Below are 23,018 nucleotides of genomic sequence, written 5' to 3' on the forward strand. Positions count from 1 at the left end.
TGCACAACAATGGTGGAAAGTAAAGGAAATTTAGTTGAGTTCTGCAAAACTTAGACGACACAGCAAAAAGAGAAATGTTGCCAGAAGCTCTGGACTGCTTTCTGCAGCTGGCCGCGAGGCCATGACTGTGTCCACGGCTGGCCTCCTCCACACCCCATCCCGTCTTCTCTCAGCGGGCCCGAGGCCGGTCCTGGTGGGCGACCCCACTCTTCGTTTCGGAGGATGCTGAGGAGTGAAGATCTTCATCCTTGTTGCCATGGCCTTCCACCCACTGTCGCGTTACCAGACGTGGCCGGATGAGGAAAGACCTCGGGACCCACAGTCCCACCCGCATGGAGTAGCGCCCATTTCCTCTTCAGAGGGTCACCCCAGCCACCACCATGGCACCCTTTCTGGCCTCTTAACCTGGTGGCAGAGGAGCCCCGAAATGGGCCAGGTGGCAACCAGGGCTCCCAACTCAAGGACATCCTTTTTTTTTGTCTCCAGTCAAAGCATTCCTCCGTTGGTTACCAAAATCCCCAAACCAGGAGAGTGAGGACCAACGGGGCCAAGAGGCACACTTTTGTGAGTGGCTCATTAGCTCTAAGCACAAGATGTGTGGCCCCATGCCCACCCTGTGCACCCTGACTGGGGAGAAATGGCCCCACTGACTAGCTGCTAGTGCCGTATCTCTCAGGACACTGCTACAGCCTCGCAGCACTGTCCCCCCGCCGTGGTCTTAAATGATGCCTAAGAAGGCCAGGCCACCATCCCACAGGGCCACCTCCTTTTGAGTACCAGGTTAAATGGTAACCCTCTTGAGTCTTGGCCAGAAACGATGGGGAACCGGGACAGTAAATCAGGCTTTGTCTAAGGAAAGTGCCCTGCTGGCAGAAGTATGACAGGCAGGGGAGCAAATCCCAGTCTGAACAAGGGTCAAGGGTCAAGGGCGCTGGGACAAATCACTGCTACAAGGGCAGCTGCGGTTAGCGCTGTGTCAGCATGTTCCGGGGGTGTCTCCAGGTGAGACGAGCTTTGGAATCACTGGACTCGGGGGAGCAGACGACCCTTCCCCGTGCGGTGGGCCTCATCGTCCATGGAGGGCCTGGAGGAACGAAGGCGGAGGAGGCAGGAATTCACTCCTCTTCCGCCTCACCCCGTGCGCTGGGACATCTCAGCTCATCTTCTCCCGCCTTTGGACGGGGAACGCACTATCCGCTCGCCCTGGTCTCAGACCTTCAGACTCGGGTTGAATTACACCACCGTCCCTCCTGGGTCTCCAGCTTGCGGACGGCAGATTGCGGACTTCTTAGGCTCCATAATCACAGGAACCAATTCCTCACAATAAATCTCCTTTCATAGGGAGGGAGGGAGGTAAATAGGTGATAGATGGATGGATGAATGGATGGGTGGATACATAGATAGAGAGATATATGTCCTTCTGGTCCTGTTTCCCTGGAGAACGCTGACTATACAGGGTACAAAGTCAGTGACCCTGCAGGCTGCTCTCCTGTGAAGTAAGGTACCACACTGCAGTGCAGAATTGGTTGCCACGGTGACAAACCGGGCTGCCGGCTGTAGGGGTATCCGGGGAGCCTCAGTGGCTGGACCCATGGGTGGCTCCCCTTCCCACCTCATGTCTGCTATGCACAGGAGGCCACTGGGCAGCGTGCGAGTGGCGGGAGTTCCAAGAACCTTATGAGAGTCCAGATACTTAACATCGGCTGCGTGACCCAGCAGACAAGTGACTTCAGGATGGGTACTTCAGGTCACCTGATGCCTAACAGACAAGAGTCAGTCTCTCCTTGGGCCCAGGAGGAAGCTGAATGCTGAATCTCAAAGGGAGGAGAGGTCCTGGCCAGAGAGGGTGTGGCTGTGCCCCACACTCAGGACGGGCGCTTGAGTTCTCTCAAAGCAGGCATCCACTCGGGCCACCTGGATATAGATAGAGGCAGAGAAGCAGACGCCCAGATGTGGTCCATGCTTCCTCCAGAAAGTGTTGTGCGCTTGTCCTTCACCATGAGTGTGTCTGTGTTCACTGTACCCCAGAGAGAACGTCACTGAGAATGCACGAGCCTGTCTTCTCATAGGGTCTCCTTCCCACTCTCTGCCACCCATGGTTTCTAGCAAAGTGACCTCCTGCTTCCTCCTCTCCAGGTTCCATTGCCACCATGTCCTGGGGCTGAACAAGGGGTCAGGGTCCCTGTGCACCCACTCACAGCTGAGAGCCAGAGAGTTCAAGTCACCCCAAGGCTAGACCATGCTACATGCCTCCCGGGTGACAGCACACGGCCTCCGTGGCTTTCTGCATGTCAGGACACACCTAAAAAAGGCCAACATGAAAGCAGGGTTCACTGGCTAAGTTGCTGCTTGCCGGGTGCGATTGTCTGCATTGATTTGCTCCAAGTAAGAACATCTGGGGGGCCCGCCCAGTGGCGCAGCAGTTAAGTGCACACGTTCTGCTTCGGCGGCCTGGGGTTCACTAGTTCGGATCCCAGGTGTGGACATGGCACCGCGTGACAAGCCATGCTGTGGCGGACGTCCCACATATAAAGTAGAGGAAGATGGGCACAGATGTTAGCTCAGGGCCAGCCTTCCACAGCAAAAAGAGGAGGAATGGCAGCAGATGTCAGCTCAGGGCTGATCTTCCTCAAAAAAATAAATAAATAAATAATTTAAAAAAAAAAAAAAAAAGGATTATCTGGAAGGACGGCTGCAATTATGTCTCACACACACACACAGCCCCTCGATTTTAAGACCTTCCCCAATGCAGCACAGCCCGCAGCTGGAAAGCTGACCCAGGGTAACACCTAGAGGAGGGCTGCCGAGTCCCGTCCATCGCGCTCGCCTCGCTGGAGAGCGCCACACCGTTTCTGATGCTGTTCAGTCCACGCACGGCCATCCAGGCACGCGTGTCCTTGCCCACAAGTGTGAACATTCATCAGTCAGGCAGGTGTTAAAGGGCATCACCTTATGACTTTAATTCCCATTTCCCTGACTACTAACCCGGTTTTCACATGTTTCTTGGCCATTTCTGTTTCCTGCTCTGTGACGGGCCTTTTCGTGTCTTTTGCCCATTTTTCTCTCGGATCCCACATCTCACTGACGTGTGGGGCAGCTTTGATGTCTTACCGGGTAGAAACCGCTTGTCGCTTACGTGTATGGGAGATAGCTTCTCCTAATTTGTGGCTTGACTTCACGTTCTTTATAATGACTCCTGGTGAACAAATGTTCTTTGCTTGTTTCTTACCTTCTCAGGAAAATTCTAATACAGAAAAGAAATAGAAAGAATAACACAATGAACATGCATATATCACTGTGATGGCTAATTTGATGTGTCACCTTGGCCAGGCCGTGGTGCCCAGCTGTTCTGTCAAACACCAGTCTAGATGTTTCCATGAAAGTATTTTGCAGATGTGATTAACATCGAAATCAGAGGATTGTGTGTAAAGCAGGTCACCCTCAATAATGTGGGTGGGCCTCATCCAAACAGTTGAAGGCCTTAAGAGCAAAGATTGAGGTTTCCCGGAGAAGAAGGAATTCAAGCTCAAGACTGCAGCATAGAGACCCTGCCTGAGTTTTCTGTCTGCCAACCTGCCCTACGGATTTCACATTTGCCAGCCCTCACAATTGCACGAGCCAATTCCTTAAAACGAACCTCTCTCTGTCTCTCCCTATATACACACACACACACATACATATTACTTTAAGAAATGTATAGGTAAATTTCTTAAAGTACACTACTGACGTCATGACCTTTCAACCATAAGTAGATAAATAGTTCAGCAAGTTCAGCATTCATCTCCACAAATGGAAGATCTTCTCCAACAAAACCACAAGCCCCCAATCACATCTAGCTAAATTAACAATAATCCCCTAATAATATTGAAAATATAATCCATGTTCATTTGTCCCCAGGTCCCAAATGGCTTTTGTTGCTGGTTTGTTCAGGCTGAGAGCCCATCAGGCCCCCTGCTTTGGGAGTGTCTCTTTAGTCTGTTCTAATTCACAGCACTTTTCTCTACCCCTAGCATTCTTTCTCCCATATCAGTAACTCGCTTCAGGGACACAGATCAGGTGCCTGAAGGTCCCAGGGTCTGGATGCAACTTCCTTACGGTGCCATTTTACGTGCTCCTCCCTCCCGTTTTTCCAGTAACTGGAGGTTGGTGTTAAAGGCTTGGTCAGCTGGGAGCTCAAGCACTTTGGCAAGAACCCTCCACAGGTGAGGTCCGGTGCTCCTTACTGCCCACACGCGGGGAACATGGTGTCGGGTGCTCCCACATCAGTGAGGCTGTTTGATCACCGAGGGCCACTGATATTTCCACTTCTTTGCAACCAGCAAACAGTCCGTGGAGGTCACGGTGATAACCAGTTCCAGCAAGCACGCCTCCTCCTCCTGGTTGAAACATCGGCTGCCGGTTCCTTGCCTGAACCAATCATTTCATCGGGTGTTGCAAAGCAGCACGTCTCTGACGGTGGTGGGCAGCATCTAAAATAGCCCCAAAGATCTCTGCGTCCTGATCTTCACACCCAGGTGCAACCCTCTCCTCCAGAGTGTGGGCTGGAACTGGGGGTTCACTTCTAACAACTGAATACGGTAAAAGTGGTGAGGTTAGGCTACAAAAAGACCCAGCTCCCATCTTCTCCTCCTCACTGGCTCACTCCACTGGGAGCCAACCACCATACTGAGAGCTGTCCTAGGGAGAGGCCCACAAGACAAGGAACTGAGGGTGGCCTCCAGCCAACAACCAGAAAGGAACTGAATTTTGCCCGTAATCACTAAGTGAGCTTGGAAACAGACCCTTCCTGGTCATGCCTTCAGATGAGACTGCAGCCCAGCCATCAAGGGCAGCCCATGAGACACCCTGTGGTAGGTCCTGGGGCTCATTCTTGCAAGAGACCCTCGGCCAGAGGGCTCAGCACTAAGCCATGCGTTGGCTCCTGACCTGCAGAAACCATGAGATAATAATTGGTGGTTGTTTTAAACTACTAAGTTTTAAGCTAATTTGTTACCCAGCCATAGATAGCTAATACACTGATTTTGCCATTCCTTCTGTGTTCCTTAGATGGCCCTTCTTTGGAAAACGAGCTTTCCCTTATCAACTAGGACTTCCTGGGAACTTCAGACATTCTTTTTTTTTTTTTTTGAGGAAGATTAGCCCTGAGCTAACTACTGCCAATCCTCCTTTTTTTGCTGAGGAAGACTGGCCCTGAGCTAACATCCGTGCCCATCTTCCTCTACTTTAACATGGGACACCTACCACAGCATGGCTCTTGCCAAGCAGTGCCATGTCCGCACCCAGGATCAAAACCAGCGAACCCCAGGCTGCTGAGAAGCGAAACATGCGAACTTAAGCAATGGGCCACCCGGCTGGCCCCTAGAGATTCTTAATTTTGTTTCTTCTTGGTCAGTTTTGTCCATTTATAATTTTCTGTCGATGTTTTCACTACATGACAGTTTTCAAATTTCATGGTCAGCAATTTTTTTTTTAACACTCTATTTTGAAATAATTCTAGATTCACAGAAAGTTGCCAAGAAATGTACAGGGAGGTCCCACGCACCCTTCACCGCTTCTTCAGAAAGTCTTATGGAAGATTCTGCTCTCTCAGCTTCCCCTTGTGGGCTTAACAGATGCTAAAAAAACGCATAAAATTAATGAACGGGAAAATGAGGAAGGCACAGAGCAGAGTCACCGGGCCTGCGCCCAGCAGGGTGAAAATCTTTAGACGATTATGAAGAAATTGGGTGGAGGCTGGCCCTGTGGCCGAGTGGTTAAGTTCATGTGCTCCGCTTCGGCAGCCCAGGGTTCGCAGGTTTGGAGTCTGGGTGCAGACCTACACACCACTCAGCAAGCCATGCTGAGGTGGCGTCCCACGTAGCAGAACGAGAATGACTTACAACTAGGATACGCAACTATGTACTGGGGCTTTGGGGAGAAAATTTAAAACACAAAAGAAGAAGACTGGCAACAGATGTAGGTCAGGGCCAATCTTCCTCACCAAAAAAAGCATATAAAAAAAAAAGAAATTGGGTGAATAAAATAGACATCCTTGGAGGCTAAAAAGAGGTCTTAATACAGCACTGTCAAGGTTGGTGGGCCAAAGGGACTCCCTGCTGGTCCCCCAACATGAAAGAGCCCCAAACAAGTCTGGTTTATTTACCCCAGCGTGGAGAAATGCAAAAAGCAGGAAAGCGGAGATTCCGATGAGAAATCAGCCCTGGAATGGCCTGGGGCAATAATCAGGCAGCTTAATCAAGAAAAAGACGGACAAAGGGCCGGGGTCTCGGCTCAGGCCCCGCTGGGACCCAGAGCCTTTAGCCCAGAGTGGGTAAAGGGTCAGGAGGTGGGGAAGAGAGTTCCCAGGACTCCTTGATTAGGAGCCCCATGAGCCGTGGTACCCAAACCCGTTGGTGAAGGCCTGACGTGGGCTACGACTAGAGTGAGAGCCCATCGAAATGCAAGACGATAGGATGTGAAAGTCGGAACGTCAGACAGGCTGTACGTCCAGAGGCTGCGTCTCCTTTACCGGAACGTTTTATGGGAATGGACATTGTGTCACACTGGGGAACAACGCCCCTAGTACTGTACTGTCTAGTCTGTAAAACCTCGTCTTGTCCTGTGGCTGAGGGTAAAAGAATGAATACATGAGTTACATAATGAGGGAAATCCAATGTGACATTAACACCTCGAAAGAGGCTCAGAGCAAGAGGTGATGCTGGCTCTTAGCTCCATTACACCAGACGCCTGGAAGGGAGAAGCCAGGTATTGCCGAGACCACTCCTGCTTTTGGAACCTGATCGAATGGAAGCCTGCAAACCTGCGTGTCTTTGTCGGGGAGACGTTCTCATATGATATGACGGACTGCACTAAGCTAGTAATGTGCCAGGAGCTTTCGACTTTTAGGATCGTTTTGCTATAAGGGATCTAGTCAAAGACCAGAGGGTGGCCTGTGATATAATAAAAAATAAATATTTGGTCTTTGTTCTCGTTCCCCGGCACACAGCTCCTAAGACCCTAAGCATCTCCGGAGTGATAAGAGGGTCTTTTGTAGGCTAATGAGATGACTAGTGGCTGAGGGCCCCCAGGTGGCTTCAGGACAGGGGCGGGTCTCCAGAAAGACCACGTGTGATCACAGCCCCACCCCTTGACCTCCCCGGAAGAGAGAGAGGCTCACCAATGGCCATGGCCTATGATTTAACCAATCCTGCCTGTGTGATGCAGCCTTCACAAAACCCTGAACTGACCAGGTTTAGTTGGTCAACACGTGGACGTGCCGAGAGGGTGGCACCCCCAGAGAGGGCAGGAAGCTCCGAGCCCTGTCCCCACACCTTACAGGGTCCAGCTCTGCCCTCTGTCTCTGCCTGAGTTGCGTCCTTTATAATAAACCAGTAATAATAAGTAAAACGCTTTCCTGAGTTCGGTGAGCCGTCCTCGCAAATTATCAAATGTGAGGAGGGGTTCGTGGGAGTTCCCACTCACAGCTGGTTGGCCCTGGACTTGTAATTGGCATCTGAAGTGGAGCTGAGCCCCTAACCTGAGGCATCTGACGCTGATTCCGAGTTGATGGTGTCAGAACTGACTTGAATGGCCCCCCAGCTGGTGCCCAGAGAATCAGAGAACTAAGCATTGATGTTGGAAAACATCACTGAGGGACTGTTAGAAAAACAGCTGCAAAGGATGTTCGTGTACAGGTTTTTGAGTGGACATACATTTTCATTTCTTGTGGATAAATGCCCAACAGTTCAGGGCTGGGGCGGGTGGTGGTGGCATGTTTGGTTTTATAAGAAACTGCCAACCTAATGAAATATTCTTTAGTGTTTTAATCTCCTGCTGAATCAGCAATGATGTCCCTTTTTAATTTCCTAACATGTTTTGTTTTGTTTTAGTTTTTTCACGATCTGATTTGCCGGAGTCTGTTAATCTCATTCAACTCTTTGGGAAGCTTTTGACTGTTGACCCTCTCTATTTTTTTCTTTTTAGATGTGAATCACTCGTTAGCAATTCACCAGAGTGGTTGATTTTTTTTTTTTAAAGATTGGCCCTGAGCTAACATCTGTTGCCAATCTTTTTTTCTCTCCTTCTTCTTCTTCCTCTCCCCAAAGCCCCCCAGTACCAAGCTGTATATTCTAGTTATAGGTCCTTTTGGCTCTGCTATGTGGGACGCTGCCACAGCATGGCTCGATGAGTGGCGCCATGTCTGCGCCCAGGATCCGAACTGGCGAAACCCTGGGCCACCAAAGTGGAGTGTGCCAACTTAACCACTTGGCCATGGGGTTGGCCCCTGACCCTCTCTATTGTAATGACACCCCTCATTTCATTAATTTCTGCTCTTTATTATTGTTAGTAAACCAGGTTTGCTTTGCCTGCCGCATGATTATGCCAATCGCCAAGACAAGTTTGCAAACAGAAAGGGTTTAATAACAAGGCAGCCAAGTGAGCAGACAGGAGAACTCAGCTCAAATCCTCCTCCTGGAGAAATGGGCATCAGGGATGTCAATGGGATAAAGGGGCAGGTGGTCTGAAGTGGGGAGAGATGACTGGAGGTGAGAAGGGAGGTAGCTGATGATCTGAGCAAGCGTAGTCCAGCTTCACGGCTCTTCACGGGACGCGTGTTCACAAAATGGCAGTGTCACCATGATCTGAGGGTGGAGTTTTCAGCTCGTTGACATCAAAGGGTGACCCATCGGTCGTCTGTGCAGGTCCAGTGGATGAGTTAGTGGTCTTAACCAGCCTGAACTGGACAAGGAGTCGACCCTCAGTTCCTGAAAAACCCAAGCACCTGTGCCCATGGTGACCCAGGCGTCAGAGATCTCATCTGTACGGTGGGTTTCAGTAAAGCGTTAGCTAACTACTTCTGCAAACAGGCAACTAACCAAGGGCAGTTAAAGCAAGTCAGCCCCCAGCTGCACTATTTCCTTCCTTCTGCTTTATCTGGGCTGCTCTGTTGTGCTCCTTCTGGCTTCTGCAGTTGGATGCTTGGCTCCATCCCTTCCAGCCGTCCGTCTCATCTAAGTACCAAGACCACACATGTCTCCCAAGCTCCACTTGGTTGCGGCCCATGAGTTTTTACTGTAGCTTTTCAAATATCATCCACTTCTAGGTATTTTTAAATTTCCATCATGATTTCTTCTTCGGCCCTCTCGTTGTTTAGAGTTGATGTCTCGTTTTGTCACCGATGACCGACCTGCCGCGGTCGGCAGGAGGGACAGGCCGTGTGATGCTGAATCTTCTACCATCGCGGAGCCTGTCTTGTGGCAGAGTGTGGAGGAACGGGGCTCGAGGGGCATCCTGCTGGAGGACAGCTGCACCCAGGTCCTACGTCCACTGTCCTCGGAGTGCCCCGGCAAGCCCGGCCCAGCTCTCCTCAGTCTTTGGCCTGTCTTGACCTAGTGACAATGAGCTCCTCCTCCCCACTGGGGTCAGCTGGCGACACTCTCACCCGCAGCAGGCTCCTGAGTTGGCTTTGGTGCCACAAGAAGCAGCCCATGCCCCTGGTCACATTCCTGCCAGCTCTCCCTTATCTGGTCCCACTGCTGCCCTTCCAACACCCTGGCTGGGGGCGGGGGGTGGTGGGTCACAGGCCTCCCAGGATTTCCTCGTGACTCTTTCCCCCGTCTCCCCAGAAGGGGGTTTTGCAAATTTTTCAGAAGCAGCGGCCAGACCACAGCCAGGGCCTCTGCTCCACCTCTGTCCCCCGGGAGATGTCGTGTGGCAGCCTGGCCACTTCCTTCACCAACTGGGGTGTGCTGGCCACTCAGGTTTTCAGCTCTGAACAATAAAACTCTCAGGTCCCCTTGCAGATGGACACGCACTGTCCTGGCCATGTCCCACTGCTTGGGCTGGGCAGGGCGCACAGGTGTCTACACTTGCTCTCTCTGCACCTCTCTCTGTACACTGATATACAATTCCTTACGTATATCAACATCTCACAAACATAAAACATAACACTGGAGACTCGACGACACCCCATCGCTGGCCTGCTGTGTACCAAGCTCCCGCGTCCTGGTCCCTGGCTCCCAGGATGGTAGGAACCCTGCAGGCTCGGAGCAGCCTCTCCACATGAGCGCTGGTCTGTGCACTTGCAGGTGCTGACTCACTCCATGTCCCAGGAGGTCCTGGTGCTGTCGCATCGCAGACACAGAGGAAACTGAGGCCCAGCAGTCGGGCAGAGGACCCCTGGCCATGTGGCATCCCCCTCGCCATCCATAACACTCACCCTTGGGAGGCAGGAGGGTGGCAGGAGGAGGAGAGGAGGTGACAGATGCTGTGAGGGGTGCAGTGGGAGGTCCTGGAGAATGGCAGCAAGGGGCCTGGGCAACTCTCAAACGCCCCCACCAGGGGCTCTCAGGTCCGCGCCCTGTGCCCACGGACGACAGCCCTCCTTCCTCCCTGCGCATAGAGGCAGCCAGCATTCTGGGCGCCTCTCCAGATGGACCCAGGGTGACCCAAGCGGACAAACACTTCAGCTCTCAGACCAGACAGGCATTTCAAATCCTCAGGCACACGGGAGAGCGAGGCGTGGGCACTGGTGGTCTCAGTCCTCCTGGCCCAAGGGACCAGAAAGCCCCAAATCCAGGGGCCAAATGCAACAAAGGGGGCCCTCCAGAACCCAGACCTGGGTCACAGGCCCCGCCAGGCCTCGGGGCAAAGGTCACACAGCAGTCCCTGCACGCCAGGTCCTGGACGTCCAGGGGGTGAGGCACGTGACGTGACTGAGACCAGAGTCAAGGGCAAACTCCCCACCCCTCAGTGGGAGGGCGCCACAAAGTTACAGAGCAGAAGCCTGGACACAGGTCATGGTGAGGCCTGGGGACACCAACACGATCTGTCATGGGGGGGACAGATAACTCAACTTTAAAGTCAAGGCTGCTGGATCATGACAAGGCATATCCCAACCCAGTGTGCTCATCACCTGGAGATTCTGGACCTGGAGGTGGACGTCGAGACCAGACCGGCTTTAGGAGGCAGAGAATGTGCTCTGTGGGAGGTAAGAAGAGTAAGTTGTCTGGTGAGCAGAGGGCTGCTGGTGGGAGAGACAATGCCACCATCCACTGCACCAAGTCCTCTTCCTGGGCCAACAGAAAGACTACATTTCCCAACCTGCCCATGGTCAGTGTGGTCACACGGGGGTCATGTGACTGAGTTCCAACCAATAGGATGAGAGGGGAAGTGATGTAATCTATTTCTTACATAGTCTTCCCCTTTCAAGGTGACCTTGGAGGCCGCATGTTCCCAAAGACAGTTGGAAGATGCAGAAGAGGTACTTAACCCACATTAGACCACACGCGAGTGAAAAATAAAAAAAACCTCAGATCTCAGGGTCTATTCGTTACTGTAACATGGTGTAGTTTTGAAGTGTGGCGCCTGGACCAGCCGTGTCACCTGAATGTGGGAGAAATCAAAATCCCTGGGCCCCACTCCTGACCTCCTGACAAAGAAGTGCTGGGGTGGGGCCGGCAATGGTGTTCTAACGAGCCCTCCAGGGAGACTGAGGTCCCCTCTGACGAATAAGGAGTTGAGTGAAATACACACAGGGCGAACTGGAAGGCTCAGAAGTGGTGGGAGGTCCCAAGATCAACGAGATCCAAGAGGTGGCAATGGGCTCACTCACGGCAGCAGAGGTGAGGGTTGCCTGAGATGGGAGGTCAGCTGGTGTTGGGTGGGTTGTCCCCCCAGGCACGGATACCGGGATTGGGCTGGAGAAGATGACCCTGAGCTGGTGGCATCCAGATCCTGCACACCCAGCTCCAAGGACAGAGACGCAGTCCCTTGGAACCAGCTCCCATGCTGACGTCACACTCTTGGAACAATTCCAAGGACGCAGTGTATCAGTCAGGGTTCTCCAGAGAAACAGAACCAATGGGATATGTATATACATAGAAAGAGACTCGTTATAAAGAATTGGCTCATGCGACTACAGAGGCCGACAAGTCCTGAGATCTGCAGCCAGCAGGCTGGAGACCCAGGAAACTGGGTGCTGTAGTTCGTCTGATTCTGAGGGCTTGACACCCCGGAGAGCCAACCATATATATGAGTTTCAGTCCCAAAGCCCACATGCTTGAGACCCAACAAGGACTAACATTTCAGTCCACTGAAGGCAGGGAAAGGCCCATGTTGCCACTCACAGTCAGGCAGGAGGGGTTCCCTCTTACTCAGCCTTTTGTTTGATTCAGATCTTCGACTGGTTGCATGAGGCCCACCCACATTAGGGAGGGCCATCTGCTTTACTCAGTCCACACATTCAAATGCTAATGTCATCCAGAAACACCTTCCCAGACACGCCCAGAATCATGTTTGGTCAAATGTCGGGGGCTCTCACAGGGCAGGTCCCTCCTGAGGCCTCTCTCCTTGGTGTGTAGACGCCGTCTCCTCCCTGTGTCCTCGCAGGGTCGTCCCTCTGTGCGTGTCTGTGTCCTCATCTCCTCTTAGAAGGACCCCAGTCAGATGGGATCAGGGCCCACCCTAGTGACATCATTTTACCTTAGTCACCTCCCTAAAGACCTGTGATGAGGAAATAGCCACTCTGAGTGGCTGCCCGGCACTTCCCAGCAGGACGGCTCCGCTCGCACCGAGCCTGGACGTTCAGAGAAGGACCGAGCGCAGGAGGCCCGCCTCGAGCTCCCTCTGCTTCTCCCAGGACACCTTTCAAAACGACTGCTCAGAGTGGAGCCCGAGAAAAGTGAGTGCTCTCTGCCCCAACCACCCTGCACATAACAGGTGCCCACCGCCCTGCTATCCGTCTCCTGCGGGCTCAGGACCTGGACAGAGGACTGCCCTTCCCCCATCTCCCTGCCCCCCAGCTCCTGGATCTATGGTGATAAACCTGTGACCCCACTTCCTTTGTGTGATGGTCCTGAAATGGCGCCTTGCGTCAAAATGACCCTGGGGTTTTCACTTCCCCAGCAGAGTGGGAGCTGGGACGCCCAGGGAGCAACCTGCTAACCCCGTGTGGGTGGCTCGTGCCCCATCATTCAGCAGGTCATCATCTGCAGATTCTTAATTCACTACACCAGCTATAGTGCCCCCCACACAAGACCCGATCTCCAAATACAGCCACATGGGAGGTTGGGGCTTCAACATACGTGTTTTGGGGGAACTACTCAGTCTATAACACTAAAGGAGGTAAAAATGCCAGAACTCAGGAAAGCAGGAATGCCAGATTGGATATGAGCTCGGAAGACCAGTGTATTCGTTTCTTCTCACTGCTGTAAACATGTGCAAATTCCTGAAAACTTGGTGGCTTAAAACGGTTTTGTGGTTTCTCACAGTCTGGAGGCCAGAAAATGAAACTGAAATCAAGATGCCTTAGGGCCCTGTTCCCTCCGAAAAGTCTAAGGGAGTGTCCTTTTCCTGGGCTTTTCCAGCTTCTAGAATGGCATTCCGTGGATCATGGCCTCTTCCTCTGTCTTCAAAGCCAGTCGCCTGGCATCTTCCAATCTCCCTCTGCTTCCATCCTCGCATGACCTTCTTCTGCCAAATCCCCCTCTGCCTCCCTTATGGGCCCTGGTGATGACATCGGGCCCACCCGGAGAAACAGGCTAAATTTCCTCATTTCAGAATGCTTCATCGCATCTGCAAAGGGATTAGAACCTGGATATCTCTGGGGTCCTTATTTAGCCGATCACAGCCAGAAACCCCACCAGCGGGTTGTGCTCTGTGGGAGGCCCTAAAGGAAACTTCATTTACCAATGTAACAGGAGTGTTCGGGTGAGGAGAGCACCAGCATCAGCGAGAAGGCGAGTGGAGGCCGGCCACTGTGGGCCAGGCCGATGGCAGGGATGCTCTTTCAGAACTGTACTCCCAGAGCACCTGGGACAATGGGACCCGAAACAGCAGAAGGCCAGGAGCAGCACCCAAACATCAGAAGCAAGGAGGGTGCATTATCAGAGGCCCAGCAGGGTGGTCTTGGAGCCAGGGGCTCAGTGACCGGCAGAGAGCTGAGAGACCATCAGTAAAACATGGCATTCCTAGGTGAGACCCATGGGCAGCCAGCAAGGATACTGCACCATCTCTATGAGCAAAAGAAATTAACAAGGTCTGCTCAGGAGGCTGAGAACGGCCAGCCTATTACAGGCTGAACCGTGTCCCCCAAATTCATATGTCAGTCTTGACCCCCAGCACCTCAGATGTGACCGTATTTGGAGATGGGGTCTTTAAAGAGGTGATTAAGGTAAAATGAGGTCACTAGGGTGGGCCCTAATCCAGTGTAACTAGCGTCCTTATACGAAGAGGATATGAGGACACAGACACACACAAAGGGACGACCATGTGAGGACACAGGGAAGAGACGGCGTCTACACGCCAAGGAGAGAGGCCTCAGCGGGAACCAGGCCCACCCACACCTGGATCTCAGATGGCCAGCCTCCAGGACTGGGAGACAATACATTTTTCCAGTATGAGCCATCTTTGTGTAGTGTTTGTCACGGCAGCCCAAGGCATGGTCCCCTGCCTGAGCTAGTTTTCAGACCCGTAACCACTGACCAAAGGAGGAGTCAGGTCCCCTTAGGAAGGACCCTGAGATGCCATGGTGCATGGATGTGGTGGACCCCAGCGGCCCTGCCCCACCCCCAAAGCCATCACCACGACTGGAGATGTAATTCAGAACCACATCGTGGGGAAAGGAGAGCACGCAGGCTCTTCGAGGCTGCTGGACCTGGGCGCCAAGCTGGCACTGACAGCCAGGGATGGAGGCACCAGTGTGGCCCTGTCAGAGGAGGGCGTATGGAGGCCATGGAGGCTTGGTGGCTCACACTGAACCAGGCCACTACTGGGTCCCTGGACCACTGCTTATTCCCCCCAGACCCCAAATGTATACCCGGACCATCTTAGTGGCTGGCAGAACTCCCCCGTAGGTTGTTGGTCCAGGGGAGCAAAAACCATCACAGCAGAAGCCTCTGAAACTGCCCCTCCACCATAGCCAAGACAGGAAAACAAGAATAATACACACGCTGGGGAGGAGCAGCGAATGGTGCCCCTCCGAGAGACCACCATCGCCCCCAATTAGTTCACCAGTCCAGCTGCACAAAACGGGAGGAATGGCGGAGGATGCTGGCAGACCACTGCGAACTTGTGTCAAGCCGACTGGGCCCTGGGGCGCCCAGACATTTGGTCAACCGTTATTCTGGGCATGTCTGTGTGGGCGTTTCTCATAGAGATTAACATTTGAAAGGATAGATAAGGAAGGAACGAGGGCCGAGGCCCGGCCCTCCCTAGTGCGGGCGAGCGTGCTCTCTGCCGAACAGCCTTCCAGCTGGAGCCAGGGTCTCCTCCTGCCTTCAGAGTTGCACCAGACCTTATACCATTGGTCTCCCAGTTCTCGAGCCTTCAGACTGCTGAGCTTGGGACTTCTGGGCCTCCATAATCACACGAGCCAACTCCTTATGATAAATCCCTTTGTGTATATTTATCCTATTGGCTGTGTCCCTCTGGAGGACCCTGACCAGTACATAAGTCAACCGAGCAGTCGCCCAGTGGCAGCTGCTGGGCCAGCTATGACATCTTCGCTAGAGCAGAGTGACACAGCGTTGGGTACATGGTACGTGGCCACCAATCTCGCGAGTGAGTCCTATTCCACCCCCAGTAAGAAGGAGCCCTGGATATCTCTGGGGGGCCGTTATCCTGCCCTGCGCCCCTGGGGAAGAGGCACGTGGTAAACCTACGGGATTGGCCGTGAGGGGCAAGATCTTGGTACCACGTGTTTGTGTCCTCCAGGAGAGGCAATAAGCAACCGACAGGTAGAATGGCCTCTGACACTGGCCTCCCAAATGCTGGCCCACTGGGCCAATGAATGGGGTAGCCTTGGGGACAGACGTGGAGGCTGTCTATGGGGCCAACAGCATGGCCTCATCCACCAAGGCTGATCCAGCTAGGACCGCAGCCAAATGTCCAACCTGCCAGTCACAGGCTGCTATTGAGCCCCAGCTATGGTGCCACCCTTGAGGGGGGCGTTCAGGTAAACCACTCACTTTGGAGACTTCCCACTGCAAGGGGCAGCTTTGCATCCTCAGTGGAACTGACACACACACCAGGCTGATCATCCCCGACCACAGGATCTCAGCCCACCCCACTCTATGAGGACTTATAAAGTGTTTGACCCACCAACACGGGATGTGCATGGCATCACCCTGGACCAAGGGACCCACTTTATGACTTGACAGGAGGTGTGGCAGTGGGCCTGTGGCCATGCAGTTCCCAGCAGAGACCACAGCACTCAGAGGCCACCAGCCCCCCAGAGCATGGGAGCTGCCTTTGGAAAGCTCAGCTGAGGCCACCGCTGGGCTGACACCATTTGAGAATGGGGCATCACGTTGCAGGATGCAGCATTCACTCTAAACCAACAAGCACCATGTGGTGCACCATCCCCATTGAGTCTTGGAATGAGGGATAGAGCGGGGGTGGCCTCACTCACCATCACTCCTGATACCGAACCTCTTAATCTCAAGTTTGTGTGCCCGATGCACAGGAAACCAGTCACTGAGACGCAGTGCTTGGAGATGCGGAAAGGTTTATTTGAATTGGCCAAAATGAGAAGGCAGGAGGATAGGTCCTCCCAAATCCACCTTAACAAGAGAAGAAAGCAGGGGGTTTTATAGAGCTAAGGGGCTTGGGAAGAGGCATTGAAGAGAAACAAAGAGGTAATCTGTGTTTCTTGCACTCCAGACAAGCCCTTGGGCAACCTGACTTCTGGGGATCAAGGGCAGCTGGGGGCTGGTTATCCCTGATCTGTAACTTAGCCTCATTGAATATTTACAGTAACCCTCAGGTACCCGGCTTCACTCCCAGTGACCCACGTGGGACTTGCGCTTGCTGCCTCTCCACTAGGCTGTGTGGATCAGAGGAGGACCATTCCACCAGTGGACACGGCAGGAGTCCCGCTGACCTTTAGGCCATAGCTCCTGCTTTGTCACTTTGGGTTCTTTGTCCCCAGGGACCCAGAGGCAGGACAAGGAGTCCCCAGACTGTCAGGGAGACTGACAGTGACCATGAGGAAGTAGGACTGCTGATCCACAATGGGGCCTGGGTGGCCCACCGGGGTCTCTTGGTATCTCCCTGCCCATTTTACTGGAGAGTGGGCCAGTGCAGCAGCCACAGCCTGAGACAGGAATGCTGACTAGAGGGTCATTCCCCCAGCAGGCGATGCTCACGCAGTGTCCCTCCCTAGGAAATGCCCCCGCCAAGGGGAGCTGCCCCACCTGAGGTTTTGCCCCCTCCCTGCTGGCAGCCTGGACCCAACGAATGACCAGAGGACGAAGCAAAAAGGCTGGTTCCTCTGCCTCAATTCAGGACATCTCTCAAGGGCCAGAGACGTCCTGAGGTACCATGCGAAGCCTTCGTCCTCGGGAGCCCGTCAAAGCTCGACATCCGCCTCTGCCCGCCCTGCTTCCGGGGCTCTCTCACACGCTTGCTCCAAGTCCTCCCCACGAAACCTCTGGCCTGACCTCTCTGTCTCAGAGTGTCTTTCTCAGGAAACCCAATCGCAGACTCTTTCCAGACAATGAATCCTCAGGAGGTGTCCAGGCCTCTAGCTGGGTTGACACCTCTCCACCCCGGGACCTGAGGGTATTGCTCGTCCCCCAGGCCTAGCGTTTCGTGGTGGGCACTGGCACGCCCACACTGGCTGTTAAAATGCTAAGCTACTTCCATACAGACTCATAAGCAGCCCCTGCCTCGAGCCTCCAGGTGTCCCCACGAGGCCACCCCAGCCAATCCCCCAGGATCCATCCAGGGCACCACAGAGGACTCCTGGAAGGATGCTCAGCACCGTGGCCAGGCCCTTCTGATGGGTCAGTACCCCGCAGTGTCACCTGCTAAACATCTCATCTCACCTGTGTGAGTCCGCTCGGACGGCCGTAACAAGGCACTGCGGACGGGGCGCAGACAATAGCAGTTTACTTCTCGCAGTCCTGGAGGCTGGATGTCCAAGAGGGAGCTGTCAGCAGAGTTGGTTCCTCCCAGGGTTGTGAGGGAGAATCTGGTCCAGGGAATTTTGGGGGCTCCTTGGCTTGTAGAGGCATCACCCCAATCTCTGCCTCCATCTTCACATGACGTTCTCCTTGAGTCTTTCTCTAGTCTCCCTCCGCCTTTCTCTTATAAGAACACTTGTCATTGGATTTAGGGTCCACTCTGAATGCAGGGTGACCTCATGTTGAGACCTGTAACGTCTGCAATGATCCTATCTCCAAACATGGTCACTTTCTGAGGTACTGAGGGTTGGGACTTCAACCCTGTGAATTTTGGAGAGACACAATTCAACCCATAACATCATCCCACCATCATGGAATCAGACCAGTAGGTGTGATCCGGGGATCCGCCTGAAGGGTGAAGTGGGCAGACACCCAGTGGCTTGAGTCAATGGCTCCGGGAAGGGCAGCAGCACGAAGAGCTATAGGTGCTCCGTCAGCCATGCAGGCATGGGCATCCCCCACAGGCCCCGGTCAGGGGCTCCATTCACAGCCTCTGGCGGAGTGGGGCTGACGCCCTTCCTTATGCGTAGATGTCCATGTTTTGTCCCTCATGACCTTGGACCCTGGGTCCCCGCAGAGGTCAGGGTCTGGCCAGCAGCCTGACACGGTTGAGGGTGAAAGCCATCACGACCGAGAGCCGTTGAATGCCCTGTCTCCGGAATTCAAGTAGGAAGCGTGGGGAAAGTTCGACAGTAGCAAAAGAATTGGAGACACATTAAGCTGGGCACGAGATCCACATGGACACCTGTGGCCGAGCGCTGTGCTCCCCCAGCAAGTGGGAAGAAGGCAGCCGCATCCTGGGCTTCTCGTGTCCCAGGGAGGCCCGGCTGGATGTCCCACTGTCCTGGGGGCTGCATGCTCCCTGCCCTGTGCTCGTTCGTGACTGGAGGATTGTTCCTGTGACCACATGGTCCTCACAACTCCCTCGTCAGCAAAATCAGGCTCCCTACTGGTTTGCAGAAAGCATTTTGGAGCTATTAAAGCAAACAGCAGAAGGAGTCAGGCCACCCAGGGGCGGAGGGTGCTTCCCGGGCATCAGAGGGGACAATGTAAACCTCCAAGTAAGGCTCCACGTTGCCCCAGAGCCTGTGCAGGGCACAGGGAGGGGCAGGGGCAAGCCCCCCTGCCTTGGGAGGGGACGCTGAGGGGCTGACAGAACCTGGGGTCAGGAGGGGTTCATGAAGGGGCAGCAGGAATGAGGGGGCTGTGATCTGGACAGACAGATACTGCAAGCCCGCGGCTCTGCTCGGGCCCCGTGGAGCCCTCTCCACCCACCACACATCTGCGCACTTCACGGACGGAGGGTGGGGGTAGAAGGTAACACCGGAGTCTGGAGTTAGAGACTGAGATAGAGAAGACCCCAGGGCCCAAAGGGGTTGGGACCCCGTCCCCCACCACCCATCACACCCGAGCTCTGGGTCAGCTGGGCCTCCCGCTCTGCCTGCCCAGGATACAAGGCTCCAAGGCCGCACAGGAAGGCTGGCCTGAGGCTGGCCCGGCGCCCTGGGCTCAGCTTCCACAGGGCCCACGCACTCCCCAGGACACTCGCGGCCAATGGGACGGGTCACTGCTATTTAGGAGAGGCAGGGGCTGTGCTTAGCCAGGGCCCTCTGCTCTAACGGGGACGCACAGCAGCACCCGGCCCCAGTGGGTGACGGGATCTGACCCCAGAGTGTCCCAAAGGAGAGGGCCGTGGGAGCTGCTGCCCTGCAGCTGATCGAGCCAGACCCACGTGCCCGACAAGGTCCAAGGTCGGCTGGGGGGCCTCCAACGCAGACCCCACCCCTCCAGGAAGCCTGGCTCACCCACCCCAGGACTCTGGGAAGGAAGCAGGCTGGAGCCAGGACCCATCCTGGACCCCGTATATGCTCCCTGCCCACCCCCGAGACCTGGCCTGCCCCGCTATCCCATCCCCCTGGGCAGGCCTGGCCACCTGAGCCTGTGTTTGAGGTCGAAGGTTGCTTGGCTGCACCCAGATTCAGGGCTCAGCCCAGGTCCAGTGCCCTCAGGTTGGGCACCCAGTGGGAAGTGCCCGCACTGGATCTGCCACGTCCCCTGCCACCCTCTGCCCTTGCTGGTAGGGGTGGGGAGAGAGTGAGGCCTGAATGATGGGGGTACAGGCAGCCGTCGCGGAGCCCCGGCGCACTTCGGGGACGGGGACGAGCAGAGGGGAGGTCGAACCTCGGCGTTCTCTCCGCTGAGGTCCTTTCCTACCCTCCTGGCAGACTCAGGCCCTCTACTTGGGGGGACTCCTTCTCCACCCTCCCCTGCGCCGGTGCCCCCACCTCAGGAAATGGCCTTTCCACCCCGATACAGCCAAGCCTGGGAGCCTCCCTCAGCGCCCCCTTCCCGCCTGCCCATCACCTGGGCTGTCCCCCAAATAGCCCTGTTGTCACGCTGTGGCTCCATCTGGCCTCTCCGTCGCCCACCTGGGCCCCTGGATGACTGCCCCCTCCCCCTCCCCCCCAATCTGTCTTCAATGTCACGGCCAAAGGCATCCAAATTCCTGATGAGCATCGTGCCCTCCTCTGCAGAAGCCTGGAGCCCCACTGCCTGAAGACCCACTGCCCATGGTCAAATCCTGGCTCCTGGGTGGAACCTTCGCGACCCCAGGGCCCGTCTCTGCTCCCCTGCGCCCTGCCCCCTCATCCGCCAAGGTGCTCCCACCTGCCATCCGAGGGCGTGGCTTTGACATTTTCTCTCCCGATTATGTAGTCATTTGGAGACCAGAGCCGGCCCTTTGGTGAAGCTGTGACAGGAGGCAGATCTGACTGCATTCCTCTTCCTTAATCTTAAGAACTGAAACCACATACCACCCCCCCACCCCCACCACGGTTCAGATACTGAGGACGCCCGCCCCCACGCCACAGCCTGCAGTCTCCATTGGCAGGACACCCTCCTCGTCCGCAGCCTGTTCGAAGCCTTGGGCTCATGGGGACCCATCAACTCTCCAAGGAGAAGCATCCACGACAGTTAGGTCCCCGACCCCTCCCCTGCTGGGGACCCCTGCAGCCTGGGCGTTACCAGTCCCCAACAAGCTTCCCACTTTTGAAAGACCCACCTTCAACCAAACTTCCTGCTCTCAGTAGCCCCGCCTCGGCCCCCACCTGTGTGGGCACCCCTCCTTCTCCTGTGCATGGCCCATTTCTCTTTCAGGTCTCAGCCGGGCAGCCCCCTCCCCACAAGTACGTTCCGGGACCTCTTTGTGGCCCCAATCGTGTTGATGTAAAGAAGGCAATGTTGATAGCTGGTATCTGAGTTCGTCCAGGGGGAGAAAGACCCCTGGGAGCCTCTGGCTGAAGGCCTGGACCCTGAGGGTCCCTGGAGCTGGAATAGGGCCTGGAGGCACAGGGAAAGCACCGAGGTCCCCTCCTCCTAGGGGATGGTGACGACAGGGGGTGGGGGTGGGGGGACAGGAGGGGCCGGAGTCAGGTCAGAGCAGGTTGACAGTGGCCAAAGGCCAGGTCTGGATGGGCCGAGTAATTCTGAGAAGCAGGAGCTCTGTCATCCGTGCTGCCCCATCCCAGCTCCTGCAAACCCCACGGGTGGAGTAGGAGCAGCTCAGAGGGCCTCCCAAAGTCACTGCTCCAAAGGGCCGGAAGTCCCAGGGCATCTCAGGCAGCCCAGGTCACAGCAGGACAGACCCCCGTCCACCTCGTCCCACCCAGCCCTTCCTCAGGGAATGGGGTCCTGACTCACCGATTTAGAGGAGAGCGGAGGCGGCCCCGGATCCCACTCCCCAGCAGGAAGCAGCCCCCAGGACTCTGCTATCATCTGGGCCAGGAAGTGCCCCCAGCCCCGCAAGTATTAGGCAAAGCTCCCTGAGAACTCTCCCTCCCAGCATGCTCAGTCCACATCACCTCCTGGGCCCTTTCCAGCTCCGGTCACTAAGCTGAGCCCTCTAATTTACAAAGAGGGAGCTCCATGAGGTCAAGCCCCCGGTGAGCGCAGCGCTGGCACAGAGCACCCTGGAGAAGCTGAGTGAGCATCCACCTGGCCCCAGACTGCACCCTGCACCCTCCGTGGGCTAACTCGTGCCTCGCAACACCCGGGCGCAGGTGCACTAACATCCCCACCTTGTCCGCGAGGAACGAGAGACTGACGTACCAACGGACAAGGACAGGCCATATGCAACAGCAGAATTCCGACCCACACAGGAAGTCCAGGAAGGCGAGTGACAACCTCTGGAGCGATCAGCCCAGAGGTTCGAGGCACAGCCAAGACCACCAGATTCTCTTTTTTTGCCCCCAACTCAGGACCGCCCAGAGAAAGCCACAAACGCCCCCCTCAAACCAATCACATGGGATGCCCACTCCCGGTTGGCCACCTCCAACTCCCGCAGGCCCACAGCCTCCAATCAGAACACACCTGAAACCTTCCCTTTTCTTTCAGCTTTATTGAGACAGAATTCACATACCATAAAATTTACTCATTTAAAGTGTACAGTTCAGTGTTTTGGTTTTTTTTTAAGTCATTGGAAAAATCGAGAAACTGTTTTCTCCTTTTTCTTCTTTCTTTCTTTTTTTGGCGAGGAAGATTGGCCCTGAGCTAATATCTGTTGCCAATCTTCCCCTTTTTGCTTGAGGAAGATTGTCGCTGAGCTAACATCTGTGGCAATCTTCCTCCATTTTGTATGTGGGACGCTGCCACAGCATGGCCTGATGAGTGGTACCTAGGTCCATGCCTGGAATCTGAACTGGCAAACCCTGTGCTGCCGAAGCAGAGCGCACAAACTTAACCTCTACACCACTGGGCCGGCCCCTGTTCAGTGGTTTTTAGCATATTCACAGAGTTGTGCAATCATCGCCACTACCTAATTTAACATTTCAACACCCCAAAAAGAGACCCTGTATATACCCATTAGCAGTCGCTCCCCACACCCACCCCCCAGCCCCAGGCAACCACGAATCTACTTTTTGTCTGTGGATTTGCCTGTTCTGGACATTGCACACAATGGAATCCTACAGGACCTGTCCTTTTGTGTCCGGCTTCCTTCACCCAGCACAACGTCCTCAAGGTTCATCCACACTGGAGCAGGTGTCAGCATGTCACTCCTTTTTACGGCTGAATGAT

The 23,018-nt window shown here is 54.7% G+C and overlaps 2 long non-coding RNA genes across 3 annotated transcripts; one reads left to right on the plus strand and one right to left on the minus strand.

Moving 5' to 3' along the window:
* Nucleotides 1-10: 10 nt before the first annotated feature.
* On the minus strand, nt 11-17,934 carry LOC139074403 (uncharacterized). Its single transcript, XR_011523995.1, has 3 exons — nt 17,808-17,934; nt 10,895-10,960; nt 11-3,244 (listed from the first exon to the last, which is right to left on the minus strand). It is a non-coding gene; the product is annotated as an uncharacterized lncRNA (long non-coding RNA).
* LOC139074401 (uncharacterized) lies at nt 10,468-14,182 on the plus strand. 2 transcript variants are annotated; one of them, XR_011523993.1, is made up of 2 exons: nt 10,468-10,969; nt 12,532-14,182. It is a non-coding gene; the product is annotated as an uncharacterized lncRNA (long non-coding RNA). The 2 variants fall into 2 exon arrangements; XR_011523992.1 differs by lacking the exon at nt 12,532-14,182 and adding an exon at nt 11,192-11,300 and having other exon boundaries at nt 10,742-10,969.
* Nucleotides 17,935-23,018: the final 5,084 nt, after the last annotated feature.

Source organism: Equus przewalskii, chromosome 11 (genome assembly GCF_037783145.1).
Source record: "Equus przewalskii isolate Varuska chromosome 11, EquPr2, whole genome shotgun sequence".
Lineage (NCBI taxonomy): Eukaryota > Metazoa > Chordata > Mammalia > Perissodactyla > Equidae > Equus > Equus przewalskii.